Below are 20,915 nucleotides of genomic sequence, written 5' to 3' on the forward strand. Positions count from 1 at the left end.
AGCACTTGCCTGTCAGCCCTAGGTTTAATCCCCAGTACCGAACTGAATAAGTAAATAAGTATAAGACTTACAATGACTTAAAATGGTGGTGGAATAAACCAGACCTTTCATTGTTATGTATCATCTCCACCAAGGACAATGAATGTATCAGAAGATCTAGCCTGGTAAAAATCTTCTCAAGTACTGTTTGCCTCTCCTGGCCCTTCCTCTCTCTTCAGCATTAATTCCCACCCGGGATCCACTTGGTAAGATCTTGATGCATAGGATCCCCCTACCCAGCCAGGCTTGTTATTCCAACTCTGTCCCTAGTCCCGTCATCTTCCAGCCTCCACCTCCTCCATCTACTGTATTCAGTCTCCTTATGTGTGCTGTTAGGGCTTCTGCTCCTCTCCCCTGATTTCCCTTCTTTCCTCCAAGAGGAAGCAGAGGATCCTTCTGAGCCTGAGACTGTGCACTGTGACAAGTTCATGGCTGAAGAGATTTCCCGAGTGGCTGGCTGGCCACGTTTATTCCTCTCTCTCCATGTAGATCAAACCAATCAAACCTACCGAGAGCCTCAAGTTGCTCTCTCTCCTTCTTTCTTTCCATATTTCTTCACGTGGCCAGTCAGGTCTCAAAGCAAAATTAAGACCAGAATTGTACACAACCTCCAAAGAACCTGACCTTCCTCAGTCACCTGCAACCACAGAAGGGTGTGGAGCCAAAGCCAAAACCAAAGGAACAACAGGAGGCTGAGGAGCTGCCCTATCTTCCTGGTGACCCCTGGGTCAGAATGAAGTCGTGTATGGGAAACCCATAAAAACTGAGGAAAGAAGGCCGCTCATTTGTATTCTGCGTCAGAGGCCGGATTTCCAAAGTTCCCCGACTGTTTTGTTTTTCTTTCCTTCTTTTTTAAATAAAATTTCTCTTAAAAAGCTAAAGAAGGAAACAAATCTAAAAATCAAATTTTATATTTTACCTAGTATTAAGAATTCAGGGAGCCGGGCGGTGGTGGTGCACGCCTTTAATCCTAGTATTTGGGAGGCAGGTGGATCTCTGTGAGTTCAAGGCCAGCCTGGTCTCCAAACGGAATTCCAGGAAAGGCGCAAAGCTACACAGAGAAACCCTGTTTCAAAAAAAAAAAAAAAAAAAAAAGAATTCAGGGGGTTGGCTCAGTGGTAGAGTGCTTACCTAGCAAGCACAAGGCCCTGGGTTCGGTCCTCAGATCCAGAAAAAAAGAATTCAGATATTTATAGCACTTTTTCTTTAAGAGATATAAGGGCCGGGTGTGCACTCAGGAAATGGAGAATTTCTGAGTTTGAGGCTAGCCTTGTCTACCTAGAGCAGAGGTTCTCAACCTGTGGACCATGACCCCTCTGGGAGTCAAAGGACTCTTTCACAGGGGTAGTTTATCAGATATCCTGCATATCAGATACTTACATTATGTGTCCTAACAGTAGCAAAATGACAGTTATGAAGTAGCAATGAAATAATTTTATGGTTGGGGGTCACCACAGCATGAGGAACTGTATAAAGGGTTCCAGCATTAGGAACCACTGACCTAGGGAGTTCCAGGACAGCCAGGGCTGCATGGGGGGGGGGGGGGGGGGGGGGGAGGGGGAGGGGGGGTGGTAGTGGTTGGTACTGGGACATTGTCACAGAATTGCAGAAAGAAGCCACCACAGGAATATATAAAAATAATCCACCACGATTTAAGAGTTTGAAGCCGAAAGTAGCTTCCAGTTTGCCCTCCCTGCTTTTTGCTTGAGTTTGAAGACGTGCTCTCAGCTTCCTATTCCTGCCACCATGTCCTTCCCGCCCTGTGGACTCTTATCTAAAACTATAACCCAATAAATCTCTCCTTCCATAAAAAAATAATAATAATCCACCAAAACGTCTTTAACTGCAAGAATATGACCTGATGGCTTGAGGGGATCCTGCTGCAGACTCACTGGGAGGATGGGAGCCACTGCTCCCTGTCAGGGCCCTGGTGCAAAAAAGCAGTGCAGAAGTAACCCACACTGCGGACACGTTCATGGACATGTTTAGCGTTGTGAAAAGTCCAGACTGGCCGGGCGGTGGTGGCGCACGCCTTTAATCCCAGAACTCGGGAGGCAGAGCCAGGTGGATCTCTGTGAGTTCGAGGCCAGCCTGGACTACCAAGTGAGTCCCAGGAAAGGCGCAAAGCTACACAGAGAAACCCTGTCTCGAAAAACGAAGAAAAAAAAAAAAAGAAAGAAAGAAAAGTCCAGACTGGCATTGAACATGTGATCTTCCTGCACGACCCTCTAAGCGCCGAGATCACAGGCATATACTACCACACCCAGCAAAGGTTTTTATTATTACTTTACGATAACTGTGGAGATATTTTATGAAGAAAAGGCAAAATAGATAAGAACCACAGGTGTGGAGTTTCAACTTGAACTTTGCCCATGGTGAGCAATTAGACTTTGATCCAATTTACTCAAATTACAAACAGAAGATTGATTTTGATTGAGCTGGGAGGAAATGATTGTAAAGTATTCAATTACCAAATAATGTATATGTGATTGGACATAAATAAAATGCTTCATTTCTTTAAAAAAACATTTTTATTATTTTCATAAAAGTGTACATTTTTACCCAATTGATGTTGAAAAAGATAACTGAGTGGATGGATTTCATTTTTAGATGCTAGGAACTGAGTTCAAAGCCGTGTATAGGGTAAGTACGTACTCTGGCATCCCCTGCCTCCCAAGCACTAGAAACATTTCATTTCTTTCTTGTTTCGTTCCGGTTTTGGAACATGGTCTGTCCTGAAACTCATGTGCAGCCCAAGCTGGTCTCAGAGTCGCGAGCCTCCTGTCCCCTCAGGGCTGTTATCATCGGCAAGGACCACTAAACCTAGTTTAACATTTAATTTCTCAGTCTTGAAAATACAGCAGTGTTTTCTCGGTAGCAGGAAAGCCGAGGCTCCTGATTTAAGGCTGCCTGCCCACAGGAGACTGTACCAACCATTTAAAGAACGGACAACTCTCAAAACTTCAAGGAATAGGTCAAATCAAAAAAAGACTGTGACATTTATTTCAAGGTTTAAAAAAAAGCTAAATATAGGCAGGATGAACAGAATATCCTTTATGTGCCTCAAACCCAGCGCAGCCCAGCGTTCATCACCACACCCCATGAGTCTGCGGCTGCCATCCATCCACTCAGTTGCAGAAGCCTTGGCTCTTGCCCTCTCCCCCCCTCCCCCCCCGCAACATTTTATTCAAGTTTAATTTTAAGTGATGTTAATTACAGCATTTGAAGTGGAGGATCTAATGCCACACAAAATGGAAAACTCTAAAATATTTCCATTAAACTGCTAAAAAACAAAACCAAAAACCACAGCACAAGGAAGAATTAAGTCCTGAATGATTAGCTCCCCATTCCATCGTGTTCACTTCTAACTGTGGGCGCCATGGGCCCTGGCCCCCGACTGTGAGTGGCTGGGCCTTGCTTGCTGACCTTGATCAGATGTCCTCCCTATTCAGATTCCCTGCCGGTATCCACCCTTCTGAATGCTTAAGGGAAGTTCCTTGTTTGTGTATCCTGCATATTGGGCATTAACAACTTAGATACAAGAATGTAGAACATTGGGTCTGGAATGTAGACCATCGGTAGCGAACTTCTGCCCTCCGGGGGTTCCTCCATTTGTGCTGTAAACCTGTATTTAAGGTTTCTTCCCTCTTTCAATAAACGGCATTCAACATCCAGTCGTGGCGAATGACTCGCTGTCTCTTGTCTCTATTTTTAATCCGCAGCCCTTCGCTCAGACATGGTAAATGGGTGTCGGTAATGCGGTAATGCGGGCGTTACCGCTACATCTAACCACACTCTCAGGCTACTTTTGGCATAAAATAGGTACTGATAGGCTAGGGTGGGAAGAGGACATAGGGATTTGCCTTAAAAGGTCCCTTTCAGGCCGGGCAGTGATGGCACACACCTTTGATCCCAGCACTCAGAGGCAGAGGCAAGCAGATCTCTGTGAGTTCGAGGCCAGCCTGGTCTACAGAGTGAGTTCCAGGACAGGCTCCAAAGCTACACAGAAAAACCCTGTCTCGAGAAAAAAAAAAAAAAGTCCCTTTCAGATGGGTGCTTACATACTTTTTAGCAGTTAGGGTTACAACCCTAAGGTTGGATGCCCAGGAAGTCACAATTTCATCGGTGAACTCGGTACAGATTGACCAAGAGCCTACGCATCATCAGCTTTCTCTTGCAGCCATTCTAGATTGAAAGGGAAAGCGGGCGTCTCTAGAGAGCCCTTCCCGAAACCATGTCAATAGCTGAAAGGGCTTTTCTGAAACGAGGTTTCTTCTGTACCTCTGAAAGGGTAGCATCTTAAATCATCTTTAACCTGGATATAACATGGTGGTTAGGAATGCTTGCATCCTATCATACAATAAATATTAAAAGGTACGCTAAATTCTGAAGGTGGCACTTTGGCAAAATAGTTTAAAATGAATGATCGTACAGTATTCATTTAGCTTGAAGTCCAAGCCTGTGGATGCCCGGTTGGTGTTTTAGCGTTTCCCCCAGTGTTAGGTGAAAAGAAAGAATAAAAGGTCAAGTTCAGGTTCAGCACGAGCTGGTCCTCCGCGGTCATCTCGGTGTCCGGCGGCCATTTGTGTTCGACTTCCCTGTAATGTCAGGACGTACTCGATCCACCTATACTTGGTCTCCAGGCTGTCATTCACTTTGGTGGGCTCTGTGTTGGATGACCCTGAGCTGGTACATTCCAATCTACTCTCAAACCAGGTTTTCTTAAGCCAGGTCCACATCCCTTGGTGAAGATGTTCCTGGAGGATTTGCCAAAATCCACACCGGTGGAAGGCACTGCCCTCGTCTCTCAGAGAAAGTGATTGATGGTGGGAGCAGCGTGGCAGCCGGGCAGTTACTGTGGGGAGCTGTGGCCAGGAGCTCCTGCCTCTCTTCATTCAATCATTGCAGGCTCTGTAAGCTGTTCCTCTCTCAAAACCTCTACCGAATAAACAAACAAATAAATGAATGAATGAATAAATAAATAAATAATTTAAGAGGCTTTTATTATACAGGCTAAGCTGTCCTTGAACTCACAATCCTCCTGTAGGTTTTGGGTTTTGAAGGGTCTTTTTTTTCTTTTTAAAGACCAGAGACCGGGCGACGGTGGTGCACACCTTAATCCCAGCACTCGGGATGCAGAGCCAGGCGGATCTCTGTGAGTTCGAGGCCAGCCTGGTCTACAGAGTGAGTTCCAGGAAAGGCGCAAAGCTACAGAGAAACCCTGTCTCGAAAAACCAAAAAACTACACAAGAGAAACCCTGTCTGGAGAAAACAAATAAACAAAAAAATCCCCTTTACATATAAAATAATTTTTTTAAAGAAATGAAGGGGTGCACTCAGCACACTGGGAGAGAAAGGCATGAGTGAAGTTGAAGTACAGGGGAGACCCTGTCTCAAAGGGGGGCAGGGGCTGAAGAGATGGCTCAGTGGTAAAGAGCAAGTAGCACTCTTTCAGGTGACCCTGGTTCTTTCAGTTTCCAGGACCAACATCAGGCAGCTCACAACGGCCTCTAACACCACCTCCAGGGATCCCACACCTCTGCCCTCCATGGGACCTCCACACACGGTATACATTTACACAGACGCATTAATGTATATGTGCTTAAAAATAAATATATCTATTTTTTAAGAAGGAAGAGAAGGGAGGAGGGAGGGAAAATGGGAGAAGTGGCAGAAATTTTAGCTACATGGAAAGCGGCCATTGGGCAGTGAGGTAATGAGGGAAGACTAGTGAACAAAATAGCGCATTCCCCGCCCCCCAGCCCTATCTCTATTGGTCAAAGTTCATTCGGGGTGTGGTTAACACCCTGGTCCTCGGCTTTGCATCATCCAAAGACTTGGGCAACCATCTGTGAAACTGGATACCTTGTTCTTTGATGTGGTGTTTCATCAGAAGCCAGGCATTCCAAAGGCATGACTGTTACAGCAGCTGCCAAGAAAAAAAGCCAACATCCCGGACACACAACTGGCCAGCCCCAGGCAGCAGAGTCATGGCCCTAGAGCAGTCAGGTGACTGTGATGATGTCCTAGTCAGAGCAGCCAGCCCTGGGGGCTGGGAAGTCTGAGGGAGTGTGCAGGGTGAAATGTCTCTGGTGGATGCATGGCCAACCTAAGGTGCAGAGGACAAGAAGTTCTGCTCTTTGAGTTCTTTCCTGCCACTCTCAGAATCAGTGAGATATGCAGTAAACACATGCTCCCCTACCCCACCCCCCGCAACGTTCACTTTATGTGTTTCTAACAAAATCACCTAAAAGAAATGGCATATAGCCGGGCGGTGGTGGCACACGCCTGTAATCCCAGCACTTCCAGGCAGAGGCAGGTGGATCTCTGTGAGTTCGAGGCCAGCCTGGTCTACAGAGCTAGTCCAGGACAGGCACCAAAGCTACAGAGAAACCCTGTCTTTAAAAAAAAAAAAAAAAAAAAATGGCACATAGTGTCTGTGATAACAAGGAACCTCTCTGGCCACCCCTGTCACATAGGGCTGAGCAGTAAGAACTAGATTCCATTCCTAATAAAACACAAGTCCTAAATAATCCCAGCACTGGGGAGGCAGAGGCAGGTGGATCTCTGAGTTCAAGGCCAGCCTGGTCTACAGAGTGAGTGAATTCCAGGAGAGTCAGAGCTGTTACGCAGAGAAACCCTGTCTCAAAAAACCAAAATTGCCAGACACCTGCTACAGGGCGGGTAGAGGTGGTAGTGGTGGCGGGGTTGTTCAGGTCCCAGAGAGAGTATGTGGAGTGGGCTGGGGGACAACGGTACAGGCACCCTCTGGGTGAATCAGGATGGCTGCCAGCAGCCTTTAATTGAAAAAAGCCTATGCCGTTTACAGTCTATGGCTGCACATAGGATTAAAGGGAGCATGTGAGCTGAGGTGTAGCTTGACCAGGGATTGAGGAATCCAGCGCTGACCTTCGCAACCGGCACCAACCAGTCAGTGCTGATGAATGAGTTCCTCTTGCTAGAGATAAGAATGTCTCCCTTTTCAGCAAGCGGGAAATTTCCTCAAGGCCCCAAGGGAAATGGAGATCCTTATCCAAATGCCTGACCTTGGGAAAAGGACTTTTTCTGGGGAGCAGACCCCACACTACAATTTCTTAGTCTTTCGGTCTGGGCCTGTTCTCCTCCTAACGTTCCCAGAAGGGAGGGTCCTGACATCTTACTCATTCCCATTATACCGCACCGTTCTGATTTCTCTACACTGAACTCTCACCCTTAATGGCCTCAGGCGCTGGATCTGAATCGTAGGCATTTCATCCTCGGGGTCAGGTGTATCTTGCAAATCTCTAACTTTCCTATTCTTGGTGTAATTAGGAGGGCACAATGATGGAGATTTTTTTCCCCAAAGAATTACTTTGTTTAGAGAGGCTACCATTGTACACATTTTTTTTTATCCCACAAAGAATTTCCCAAAGGGAAAGGCATTAATATTGAGAATCATTAAAAATGAAAGTAAAAAGTGCTGGAGAAGTGTGGTCCGCAGTGGTACAATGCTGGAACTTTGTCAAGCAGCAGTGGTCGCCATACGGTCCACACACAAAATAATAATAAATGTTGGGTCCAGGATCTCATAGTAATGGAGGATAATGGAGGGCTGGAGAGATAGCTCAGAGGTTAAGAGCACCGACTGCTCTTCCAGAGGTCCTGAGTTCAATTCCCAGCAACCACATGGTGGTTCACATCCATCTGTAATGAGATCTGGCACCCCCTTCTGTATACATAATAAATAAATCTTTAAAAAAAAAAAGAAGAAGAAGAAGAATGGAGGATAATGGAGGACAAACCACCAAAGTATTAAACCAGAAGCAAACTCTATTCCAGAAAAATTAAAAATTAAAAATTAAAACATCTCAGGGCACAAAAACCTTTCAGCTAGCTGAAATCATAGCCAATGTTGGAATTTTGAAGCTCTGGCTGCTGGAGGGGAGCTATGAACCTCTTTTTATAGTAAGGGGTAAGCATGAGACATAGACAAAGGAATTTTTACAATCTTGAAGTTAAACTTTTAAAGACAACTTGTTCTAGGTTTTGGTTGTTTTTGTTTTGTTTTGAGACCAGGTTTCTCTCTGTAGCTTTGGAGTCTTTAGAACTCACTCTGTAGCCCAGGCTGGCCTTGAAGTCACAGAGATCCACCTGCCTCTACCTCCCAAATGCTGCGATTAAAGGTGTGCGGCGAAACCACTGTTCTAGGTTTTTACATTTTCCATTAACAAGGTTTTAGGGGGTTTTATCCAAACACTATTCTGTATATCCCTCTAGCCCTTCCTGACACGGTTAATGGATGTTTGTCCAAACCTGCAATTTCTCCTGACACAGCTGGGTTCCCATGGGTGGGGAATACGAAAGAAGGCGAGGAAGGTTGTCAGCATAGAACTCATTAAAAGTTAACTTTGGTTTCCGTAGTGAGTGTAGGGGGTCATCAAAGAATAGCTAACCCCAGGGCTGCAAAGGGCAATCTTCAGTAAAAGAGAACTAACATTTAGATTGTTGACAGAGCTGCCCATCATAAAACATGGAGTTAAAGGTTAATCCTTTTTTTTTTTTTTTTTTTTTTTGCTAGCCAAGCTGATGGCTGTCAGTTTCCATTCCTTAAGTTTATAATTTTTTTATTTCTATATTCCTGAACCCTTCAATAATGATGATGGATTCAAATGTGCAGCTTTCACATAGAAGTAGGCTATTGGTTAACTACTCTGTAGAAAAACAAAGCTGATTTATTTTGCAATATGAAATTGAAAGTAAAGCTGGGTTTATCACCTAATCATCTCTCAGGATACCGTGGTGATGGGTATGGTGTTCCATGCTTATAATCTCAGCACTTGGGAGGTTTAGGAAAAAGGATCAAGAGCCCGAAGTTATCCTCTGCCACAAGTTCAAGACCAGGATGCCCTATGAGACCTTGTCAAAACAAAAACCAAAGAAGCAACCACTAGAGAGAGCAACGCATCCCAACTTCTCTGTCCACGACAACTACTCACTGCCGGCCTGTTACTTCCGTGCCCACAGGCTGCTCCCACCTCTCTCTTCCTCCCACTCAGGACCCCACCAGGAGGAGTCCTTTGGTTTTGCCCAGATCTCGGGGACCCCCAAAAGACCACCATGGAGACCGAATCCTGTATGTAAAATCAAAGAGCCTTTATTACCTTCAGGCTCCAGGGATTGGTGTCTCTGTCTATCCAATTCTGTCGGATTCTGTCTGATGCAGCAGTGAGAGCAGAGATCCCTGAGCCCAGGTGGGGTAGAGTTTTTATCATAGCAGTGGTTGGGATGAGGGAATTTCCAGGGTTCAGGACCCTGATTGGCTGACATTTGTCTAGGGGTATCTCTAAAATAGAAATAGGTGTGAGCAAGACTCAGGGACATCTGGCCACCTATCTAATGGTTGGAATGTTTGGGATGTCAGATACTTCCCCTTAGATGTAGGCCCTCCCTAGGTGGGGTCAGCTTATGGCTTTTCCTGGGTCTGGGTGTTGCCTGCCAGTAAGCCTGTCACAGAAGCTGTGTCTGGGCCTCTAAGCCTGTCATGGCAGCTGTGTGGTCAAGCTGTTTTAGGGCCCCTCTACACCTTTCAAGATTGTAAGGGGTCATATACACAAAAATAACACACTCAGGAAGAACAGAAACAGAGAAGAGACATGACAGGCTTCTTAGGGTCTTCAAGGCTATTTAGTCAAAGAATTTAGGAGTCCCAGAAAGTCAGAGAACTATTTAGATGAAAAATCAAGAACTTGTGCATCTTGCTGTAGACAGCTGAGAACAATGGGTTGGACTCTCTTACTCTGTCCCTTTCCGAGAGCTTCTAGGGGTGGTGTGAGGATTACTTCTTGTCTCAAGGTGATACTCTGGCATTTGGGAGGTGATGAACTGTACATATTTTTTTCTGAAAAAGAAAATCAAAGATTTCGCGTTTATTACATAACATTTTTGGTTTATTATCTTACTATAAAATCTAGCCAAGTAATTGATATTCAAAAGCTGATACTGAACAGTGTATTTTGAATAGCAAAAAACACAACAAAATGGAAAACTGTGGGGTTGGGGATTTAGCTCAGTGGTAGAGCGCTTGCCTAGCAAGCGCAAGGCCCTGGGTTGGGTCCTCAGCTCCGGAAAAAGAAAAAGAAAAAAAAAAAAAAAAAAAGAAAAAAAAGAAACTGTGTGTCATTTAAAAAAAAAAAATGCTGACCCTTTAATTCCACAGTGGCTGGCAGATCTCTCTGGGTTAGAGGCTAGAATGATCTGCATAGTGAGTTCTAGGCCAGTCAAGGCTATATAGTGAGAACTTTTTTTGTTTGTTTGTTTGTTTGTTTGTTTTTTTCAAGACAGGGTTTCTCTATGTAGCTTTGCGCCTTTCCTGGAACTGGCTTTGTAGACCAGGCTGGCCTCAAACTCACAGAGATCCACCTGCCTCTGCCTCCCGAGTGCTGGGATTAAAGGCGTGCGCCACCAACGCCCGGCAAGATTTTTTTTTTTTTTTTTTTGAGCTGAGGACCTTGTGATTGCTAGGCAAGCACTCTACCACTGAGCTAAATCCCCACCCCCCTTTTCTTAAAAAAAAAAAAAAAAAATTCCCAGAGGAACTCTATGGAGAGAGATGATTAGAAGATAATTTCAGCTTTATTTCAAACTGCAAAATGCCCTTTGTTTTTTATGTAGAGAGACAGGTAGAGAGGCTGGGAAGATATAACCCATCTTTCAACCACATTTCCTTAAGAGAACCCTCAGAAAGAGCTCATTCCTTCGACACAAATGATATATATAACTTTCATTACAAAGTTATCCCATTTCACTCTTCTCTGAGACAGTATATTTTGTGAGGAAGTAGCCAGTGGCTTACTTTATACTCAACCCACACATCTAATTAGGTGAGTAAATACAATTATCATCTAAATTTCACGCTATTTAGGAGGAAAAAAGTCTTTGGTAAAATCGAGTGTGAGGTCTAAAAGAGAAAAAATAATACCTCTAAGTAGAGGGGTTGGGGATTTAGCTCAGTGGTAGAGCGCTTGCCTGGCAAGCGCAAGGCCTTGGGTTCAGTCCTCAGCTCTGGGGGGGGGGGGGGGACAAAAACCTCTAAGTAGGAAGAGCAAAGAAAAAGGCCTGAAGTTCACCAATTTGCCCAGGAGGGTTTGAGGCCCAGGGGGAAGTGCCCGAATTGTTGTGCCTCTCAACTACAGCAACTGCACAAGTTTCCCAACCACACTGCTAATAAGAGGTAATTCAGGGCCAGCAAGATGGTTGAGATAAAAGAGATCCCTGCGCAAGTCTGAAGGCCTGAATTCTACCCCTAGAACTCACATAAAGTTGAAAGGAGAGAACTGACTCTACCAAGCTGTCCTCTGACCTCCACACACACACTGTGACATACACACAGGTACTCCTACATGCACACCACACACACATACACACAAATAATAATAAAGTTTAAAAAATAAATAAAAAGGGGCCAAGCAGCTGTGGCACACGCCTTAATCCCAGCACTCGGGAGGCAGAGCCAGGCGGATCTCTTGAGTTCGAGGCCAGCCTAGTCTACAGAGCAAGATCCAGGACAGGCACCAAAACTACACAGAGAAACCCTGTCTCGAAAAACCAAAAAAAAAAAAAAAAAAAAAAAAAAAGAAAGAAAAGAAAAAAGTAAAAGAAAAACCATAAATGAACAAATTAATTAATTAATTAATTTTTAAAAAGGGCTGGAGAGATATCTCAACAGTCAAAAGCACTGGCTGCTCTTCCAGAGGACCCAGTTTGATTTACAGCACCCACATGGTGGCTCACAACTGTAACACCAGTTCTAGGGACTCCAACGCCCTCTTCTGGCCTTTGCAGGCACCAGGCACACACATGGTACATACAACATAGGCAAAACATCCATACACATAAAATAAAAATAAATTATTTTTTTTAAATCTTCAAAACATTAAAATTAATGAAAGGTAACAGTAAAAGAGGGATTCAATAGTATACCTTGTTTTTCTTCCAGATATGAGATCTCACCATGTAGCCAGGCTGGCCTTAGATTCATGATCCTCCCACCTGAGCCTCCTGACCACCAGAATCAGGTGTCTGTCACCACACCTAGAAACTTACATTGTTTATGATATTTCCCCCGGTCTCTTGGGTCAGCTGTGGCTGTCATTTGGCGAAGCCTCTGCTTGGTAGCCATCATCTTCCTCCTGCACAAAGGCCCAGGGATGCCTCCAGAGCCGGTCAGTATGGCAGGGTCAAGAACGGGGGAGTTACTTACAGAGTGAACCCTGCTCTCTGTTTCTACTGGACCTCAAATTCACGTCCAGTCTTTTATCAGCTATGTGATTATAAACAATCACTTAGCTTCTCTGACTCACAGTAACTTTATATCTTCCATAGAAATAATAAACCTACCTATGGTCAACCAAAGGATTGATTTACAGCAATGTATATAAACACTTTTGACAAGGGATGGGCTCTTCATCAAAGTTTCCACCCACCTCCATCTTTTAAATAGAAGTGGAAATAGGAAACCACACTGTTCCTACTTTGTTATCTTTGTTGCTTAGAAATTCAAGTGCACAACACAGGAAACAGTACAGAATCTAATGCTGGAATTGACGGAGAGCCAGGAAGGCAAGATGGCTGCCTTAGATGCCCTGGCAATTGCTCGACTCTAGACAAACAAGTTCTCAAAGGAACAACACAACAACAAATTAATTTTAGTTATGTTTTTAAAATATATGTCACTATGTAGGAATTTGACATTTTGAAAATTTTTAGAAACAGTCTCTGTTCCACAGGGTAAGGAATACTTTAATATCATCCTCTTCGTTTCTACTATGATGTAAAAAACGTCTCGGAAAGAATGCGATATTCTTGGCACCTGGTACTAGCCTGGTGGCTGTCCTTTCCATCGAGAAGCTAAAAAGCTCCTTTCGCTTGTGAAAGGCGCGTGGCCATGAAAGTAGGAACAAGACTAAAGTGTTTGTCTCAGAATTTAGCTTGTGGATTTCAACACATAATTCCTTTGTTTGTTTGTTTTTGTTTAATTTGGTTTGGCTAGGGTTTTGTTGTTGTTGTTTTGTTCTGTTTTTAAAAACAGGGTTGCAGGCAGTGGTGGCACACTCCTTTAATCCCAGCACTCGGGAGGCAGAGTCAGGTGGATCTCTGTAAGTTGGAGGCCAACCTGGTCTACAGAGCAAGTTCCAGGACAGGCACCAAAGCTACACAGAGAAACCCTGTCTCGAAAAACCAAATAAATAATAAATAAATAAATAAATAAATAAATAAATAAAAAACAAGGTTGCCTAGCCGGGTGGTGGTGGCACATGCCTTTAATCTCAGTACTCGGGAGGCAGAGCCAAGAGGATCTCTGTGGGTTCAAGGCCAACCTGATCTACAGAGCGAGATCCATGACAGGCACCAAAACTACACAGAGAAACCCTGTCTCGAAGAAAAAAAACCAAACAAACAAAAACAGGGTCTCTCTCTATGCATCCCTGGCTATCTTGGAACTCACTATGTAGACTAGGCTGGCTTTGATCTCACAAAGATCCTCCTGTCTATGTCTCCCAAGTTCTGAGATTAAAGGCACATGCCACCACACCCAATTTATACTACATACTCTTTTTTTTTTTTTTTTGATTGTGAGCCTAGCCTTTAACGGCTGAGCCATCTCTCCAGCCATATACTACAAATTCTTAATAGTTGAGATATCTTATTCAAGAGAGTAAATCAATATTTAATGATTATATTGTAGAAATAAATCATTTGTTATCGAATAACAAGAAGAATAAAACATAAAAAGTAAGGCTTTTCTTTTTTCTTTAAGAAACTGTAAAACTACTTGCTCAGCAGAGAATGTGAATTCACTTGGAAGATAAAGAAAATTGTTTCTGGTTAAAAAAAAAAAAAAAGTAAGGCTTTTCTACAAAATAAAAATGTCAGCTGGCCAATAGTGGTGAACACCTTAATTCCAGCACTTAGGAGGCAGAGGCAGGTGGATCTCTGAGTTCTAGGCCAGCCTGGTCTACAGAGTGAGTTCCAGGACAGTTGTGGCTAAACGGAGAAACCCTATCTCAAAAAAACAAAGACAAACAAACAAAAATTTTTTTCAACACCAATGCTATATTTAATATCTATTAAATTCAGTATGTAATGCTTTGCTGATAATAAAGGTCAAAGAACCAGTTCAAAGTTGGTTCTCTTTGCTGTAACAGAAATCATAGGAATGGCCACCCATTCCGTATATGAATATTTTGATTCTGAATAGTACAAACTAAAATAAAAATACATCTTACCCAAGTGTTCAGGAGATAATTATGTTGTGTCTTAGTGTGGTTACTGTTGCTGTGATAAAATATGTCGACGCAAAGCAACTTAGGTGAGAAAGAGTTTATTTAGCTTACAATTCCTGGTTGCAACTCATCATTACTGGGAAATCAAGGCAGGGGCTTGAAGTCATATCCACAGTCAAGATCAGACAGACAATTAATTAATGAATGCTTTTAGTGCATTGGAAGACTAAAATGATGTGTTAATTAAAAGATTTGGGCTACATAATTTCTAAAGTTTCTTTCATATTTAATTTCTATCATAAATTTTCATAGACAATGAAGAGGAAAAACATAATCAGAGAATCAGTGAACTAAGAGAAACACAAGTCTAGGCACACAAGTCCTTCCAGTTATCCAATTAGGCAATTATTTGATAGGCTTAAATTTACATGAAACTTCATCATTCTAAAAGGAATTATAGTCACTCAAAAGAACTGAGGGCCCTAGGGAGTAAGTGACATGCTCCATGTTAAATGTCAATTTTATAGACATTTGTTAAAATACTTGAATGACAAGGAAAGAAAACCTTTAAATAAGCACATTAGATTTGGTCTCTGCTTTCATGTTATAAGACAGGGTTTCATGCATCCCAGGCTGGCCCAGAACTAGCCATGTAGCAAGGATAACTTTGAACTTCTGACCACCTGGTCTAAGGTCACAAGCCAGTGCCACCACACCTGGCTTTATGATGTCCTGGAGATGAAACCCAGGCTTCATGCCTGGTAGGCAAATATTCTACCAACTGAAGGCCCCAGCCCTGTTTCTTCCATTCACGGGCACTATCTGCTAGAATGCTTGAGGGCTCTATGAATTTAGGAGCCCAGACACAAGACGCAAAGCTCAGATCCATGCCCACTGGAGGACCCAGAGGTCAGTCCCCGAGCAACCCATTCCCTTGATACTCTTCGTTTACTTTTCAGAATTTAATTAAAAAGTCCTGTAAAACCCAAGCAAAGAACAATCAGACTGCAACCCAGAGAACCAAGGAGGCTATATAGCAGGGGGGATCCTAGGATGACTGTGATTTATAATAGGTTTTGGTTTTACTCAATTACTGGACAAGCCTCAATGAAACATTTCACTATTAGGATAAGAATTTATGATGTATCAAGCTGATAATGAAAAAATAAATAAATCAATTAATTTAAAAGAAAAATAAAGCTACCCTACCCATCTAGGTCAAAAAAAAAAAAAAAAGTCCTGTAAAACTCATTGCAGCCATAAAATATTCTCATTATCCTTAATAAAGGTTTGATTCTTTTGAAAATTCTAAATATCTTCAAAGGCTTATATTTTTATTTTATTTATTTATTATTTGAGACAAAGTTTCACTTTGTAGCCTAGGTAAGTTTGGAACTCACTTTGTAGGACAGGCTGGCTTCAGATCCCCAAAAATCTGCCTTCCTCTGTTTCCTAAATACTGAGATTAAAGGCGGTGCACCACCACTCCCGAGGTATTTATTTGAGACACAGTCCTACTCTGTAGCCCAGGCTAGACTGGAATTTACTATGTAATCTGTTTGGCCTTGAGCTCATGGCAATATGTATGTCTTAACTTCCTGAAGGCTTGGAGTACAGACATGAGCCACAGTGCTCATCAGATGTGTCTCTAGCAGGTAGAAGACTAGAATGAGAAAGTCAGTATCTATGTTTGAGTATGAACAAAATATAAAGGGGCTGGATGTGGTGGCAGAGGCCTGTGATGCCAACACTTAGGTGGAAACAAAAGTCTCAGGAGCAGCTAACAGAGTGAGTCAGGTCCATCTGGCCAATTCACTCCATTTCCCTTAGCTTACTTACCTAAAAAGGATGGCTTGCTTACTAACTTAGCTTTACCTAAAGAGAATGAGACTAATAACAGAACTCACCTCTTAAATGGTTATGGGAATTAGGTCTGGGGACGTAGTAGCTCAATTGGTATGATGGAGTGCTTGTTTGGTATACACAAAGCTCTGAGTTGAATATGATTGAGGCATCCTAGTGACTGTTGCAGATCAGGTTCCCAAGATTTACGTACACAGGGAGAGAAGGGCTGAGTAGATAAAGTTTCTAAGTTTTATGGGCTTAACTCCATAAAATGCTCTTAGTAGCTAACAGACTATGTAGTGACAATTTCTATTCATTTGGAGTAGTCAATGCCTTTTCTTTGTCTTTCTTTCTTTTCTTTTCTTTTTTGTTTCTGTTTTTTTGGTTTTTCGAGACAGGGTTTCTCTGTGTAGTTTTGGTGCCTGTCCTGGATCTCACTCTGTAGACCAGGCTGGCCTCAAACTCACAGAGATTCACCTGCCTCTGCCTCCTGAGTTGCTGATATTAAAGGTGTGTGCCACCACTGCCTGGCTGACCTTGAACTTCTTATCTCCCTATCTTTGCCTCACAAGTACAGGGATTACAGGTATGCTGCTACTGTGTCTGGCTCAGGGTAGAAATATTCATATAAAATTGTCCTATTGGGTTTGAAATCTATTTGCATTTTCACATGAAATGACATTACATTTGTCAATAAAAAGAGAAGTTGTTTGACTCTTTAGATAAAATTATAATTGTAAATTTTGAATGGCAGTGAAAAGTGGTTTTAAATATTTTATCACCCACTTATGTGATCAGAGTCCCGCAATGATAATGAGTAGTCAGAATATGAGAAACTCATCATTAAAAAGTCTGAATCAAAAACTGCATAAAGCCATTTCAGCCATAAAATTCAATACTAAAATATAGTTACAGGACCAAGTTCAAAGTGATCATTAAAAAATGGAAATTTTTATTTGAAAGTTTTATGCAAATTCCATTTGCAATATCTCCCCTAATAATTTGCATCTTATTTTTTAATCACAATTATATAAAGAAAATGTTATGAAAGCTTTAAATCAGCCATTACTTAGATGGCTCCAAATTGCTTGCCTCTTACCCTACTGTGCTTTCAAAGATGATTTTCTAAGTTCAGGGTCACCCTCAGTTACACATTGAGTTCAAAGACAGCTTGGACTGCATAAAATCCCATCTCAAAATTTTTTTCTTATTTTCTAGGCTTGATAGTAAATGCCTTTCATCCTAGTACTTGGGAGGCTTGGTAGTAAATGCCTTTCATCCTAGTACTTGCAAGGCAGAGGCAGGCGGATCTCTGTGAGTTCTAGGCCAACCTGGTCTACATAATGAATTTCAAGCAAGTCAGGACTACCTAATGAGACTGCCTTAAAAAAAAAAAAAAATTGTACCTTGTGAAGTGAAAGTGGAAAGACCCTCCTTTAAGTCTGTGGGCCATCCTTTTACACTGGCACCCCATTTCCTTGTCCCCCACTTCACCCTACACTCCCTCATTTCAAAGAAAGTTAGGGCTACAAGGATGAACAGAAGACAAGGTTCAACAGGTTTGAGCTACGTTTTATAGGGTCAACAGCTAGATCGGGGTATCATATCTGAGATCTATTGGGCCTGAGAACTGGAGGTACTTTTAGGGGGCGGGGGAGCATAGAAAAATAGCTAGGCATGGTTGCTCACTGGAATAGATGGGAGCTTTGCCAGGTTGCTCAGCAGTGTGAACTCCAGGCCACCACTACATAGCAAGACCCAGTCTTTTTGTTTTCGAGACAAGGTTTCTCTGTGTAGCCCTGGCTGTCCTGAAACAAACTCTGTAGACAGGCTGGCCTTGAACGCAGAGATCCACCTGCCTCTGCCTCCCGAATGCTGGGATTAAAGGCGAGTGCCACCACCGCCTGGTAAGACTCAGTCTTAAAAACAAAACCCACCAGTCGGCGGTGGCACACGCCTTTAATCCCAGCACTCAGGAGGTAGAGTCAGGCAGACCTCTGTGAGTTCAAGGCCAGACTGGTATACAGAACAAGATCCAGGACAGACACCAAAACTACATGGAGAAATCCTGTCTCGAAAAAACAAAAACAAAAACAAAAAACACAAAACCCAAAGAAGGGTGGTGGCAAAGCCTTTAATTACAGCAGGAGCAGAGGCAGGTGGATCTCTGAGTTCAAGGCCAGCCAGGTCTACAGAGTGAGTTCAAGGACAGCCGGGGCTATACAGGAAACTCTGTCTTGAACTCCCTGCCCCACCCCCACCAAAAAAAAAAAAAAAAAAAAAAAAAAAAAAAAAAAAAAAAAAAAAAAAAAAAACCAAAAATACCCCACCAAAATACAAAACTCTAAAGAACAAAGCAAAACAAATCAAAAATAGAAAATAGTATGTCAGGGATGGTAGCTAATGTCTGTAATCTATTTGATAGGCCGAGCCAGGAGGATCTCAAGTTTGAGGCCAGCCTGAACTCCATAATGAATTCCACTCCAACCTGGACTACAATGAGACCCTGTCTTTAAAAAAAAAAAAAAATAGTATCTAAAAACCATTTATAATCAGGGGACAATCCAAAAGATGACATACCTTCTTCCCTGATAGAAGATTTAGTATTCCAACTCACCCTATTTCTCAAGTTAACATAAAAACATAATACAACTCAAAGAATGAGAACAAAAATTATTGATAAATTATTGATTAGAAACGATTTGGTCAGACAACATGTAGACAGACAGACAGACAGATGACTGCAGATCTTCACTGCTAAGCCTGTCCCTTTTCCTGAGTTCTCACTCAGAGTTTATCTTCTTTTCTCTTTCTTTGGATACTGGCCAGAGCCTGTGACCATGCTTTCCCAGACACACTGGACCTCCTGTTTCTATGAAGAACGTACCTCCACACCCCACTTTTCTACAGATGCCGGCCCGACTCAAAAGGAGTGTTCCCCTTCTCTGTGTCCCTCTGGGACTTACAGCTTGCCTGCTCATACTTTTTTCTCTCAAACTCTATTAAAATGGTCAAACTTCAAAAAGAAAGAAAGAAAAAAATCCTAGACAACATAAAATGTCCTATTCTGAAGTCAGGTAAGTCTGCAGTATTTCTTAGGGAAGTACAGTCTGAATATCGTATTTTGAAGGTCTTTCCTTAACCAGTGTGGGGGCGTGGCACACATTTGTAATCCCAGCAGAGGCGGCAGAGGCAGATCTCTGTGAGTTCGAGGCCAGCCTGGATCTACAAAAGCAAGTTCCAGGACAGTCAGAGCTGTTATACAGAGAAATTCTGTGGGGGTGGGGGATGGGGCGGCGGAGGAGATTTCCTTCCTGTGAACTCAGCATTGGTCAGGATATAAGGAATACTTCACAGTAATCGGGCTCACAGAACCCTAGCATTAACCTGCCACCAAGTGTAAACCTTTTTCTAATGTTTCAAATCTGTTGGTGGCTCTCAGGAGGACCTGAAAAGCAGAATACAGGTTTGTTTGTGGTAATGGAATCAGAGAAAAAAAGTAGAGATCACTTATTTCACCCCAGTTACATTAAGGCTTAGTGACTGGTTTCTAGCCGAGAGTATTTGTTCCTGTTTCCCAAATATAATGTCTATCCTTTATGGACAATTCTGAGAGCCAGCAAATTCTTACTTTCTTCACATCCTTTTTCCAAACCATAAGCCTATTACTCCTTACTTGTTAAAACAAATCCTGTAGAGTTATTTGTTTGTTAAGACAAGGTGTATTAAATTTTTTGTTTGGTTTTTTGAGACAGGGTTTCTCTGGAGCTTTGGAGCCCATCCTGGAACTCACTTTGTAGACCAGGCTGGCCTCAAACTCACAGAGATCTGCCTGTCTCTGCTTCCCGAGTGCTGGGATTAAGGCGTGGGCCACAGCTGCCGGGTTTATTAAGTTTTATTATCAACTTGATATAAACTAGAATTACCTCAATTGTGGAATTGCTTCTATCAGATTGCCCTGTAGTCATGTCTGAGAGGAATTAACTTGATTGATGATTGATCTGGGAGGGCTAGGCCCACTGTGAGCCTGGGTTGTATAAGAAAGCTAGCATTGTGGCCCACGTCTTAATCCCAGCACTTGGGAGGCAGAGGCAGGAGAATCTCTGTGAGTTCAAGGCCAGCCTGGACTACAGAGCAAGATCCAGGACAGCCTCTAAATCTACAGAGAAACCCTATCTCGAAAAAAACAAAAAATAACAACAACAAAAAAAAAAAAAAAAAGGAAAGAAAAAAGAAGATCATGAGCCTGAGAACAAAGCCAGTAAGCAAGTAAAGATCGTCCATGGTTTCTGCTTCAGTTCCTGCCCTGGTTTCCTTCAATGGTGGCCCATGACCTGGAAGTATAAAATGAATTAAACTGTTTCCTCTCCTAAATTGCTTTTGGTCACGATATCACAGCAATGGAAAGCAAACTAGAACCAGGGTGTCTTGTAGCCCAGTGAGGACACACATTCCCCTTTGTAGCTGTGGATGTCCTTGAATGTTTTCTTTTTGAGATAGGGTCTAATTGTGTCTGTCCTGGAACTAGCTGTGTAGGCCAGGCTGGGCCGGAACTCAGAGGTCCTTTTGCATCGGCCTCCTGAGTGCTGGGCTTAAAGGTCTCAGGCACCACACCTGGCTGTCCCTAATTGACAATCTCCCACTTCCATCCCACAAATGCTGGGATTAGGGGCTGTGGCACCTTGCCCAATTTGAGATGAGCATCCAGGCCTCATGGTAGCAAGCAAGTTACTACATAACTGCTTCTCTCTCTCTCTCCCTCTCCGAGAT

The sequence above is a fragment of the Peromyscus leucopus genome, chromosome 4 (assembly GCF_004664715.2).
Source record: "Peromyscus leucopus breed LL Stock chromosome 4, UCI_PerLeu_2.1, whole genome shotgun sequence".
Classification (NCBI taxonomy): domain Eukaryota; kingdom Metazoa; phylum Chordata; class Mammalia; order Rodentia; family Cricetidae; genus Peromyscus; species Peromyscus leucopus.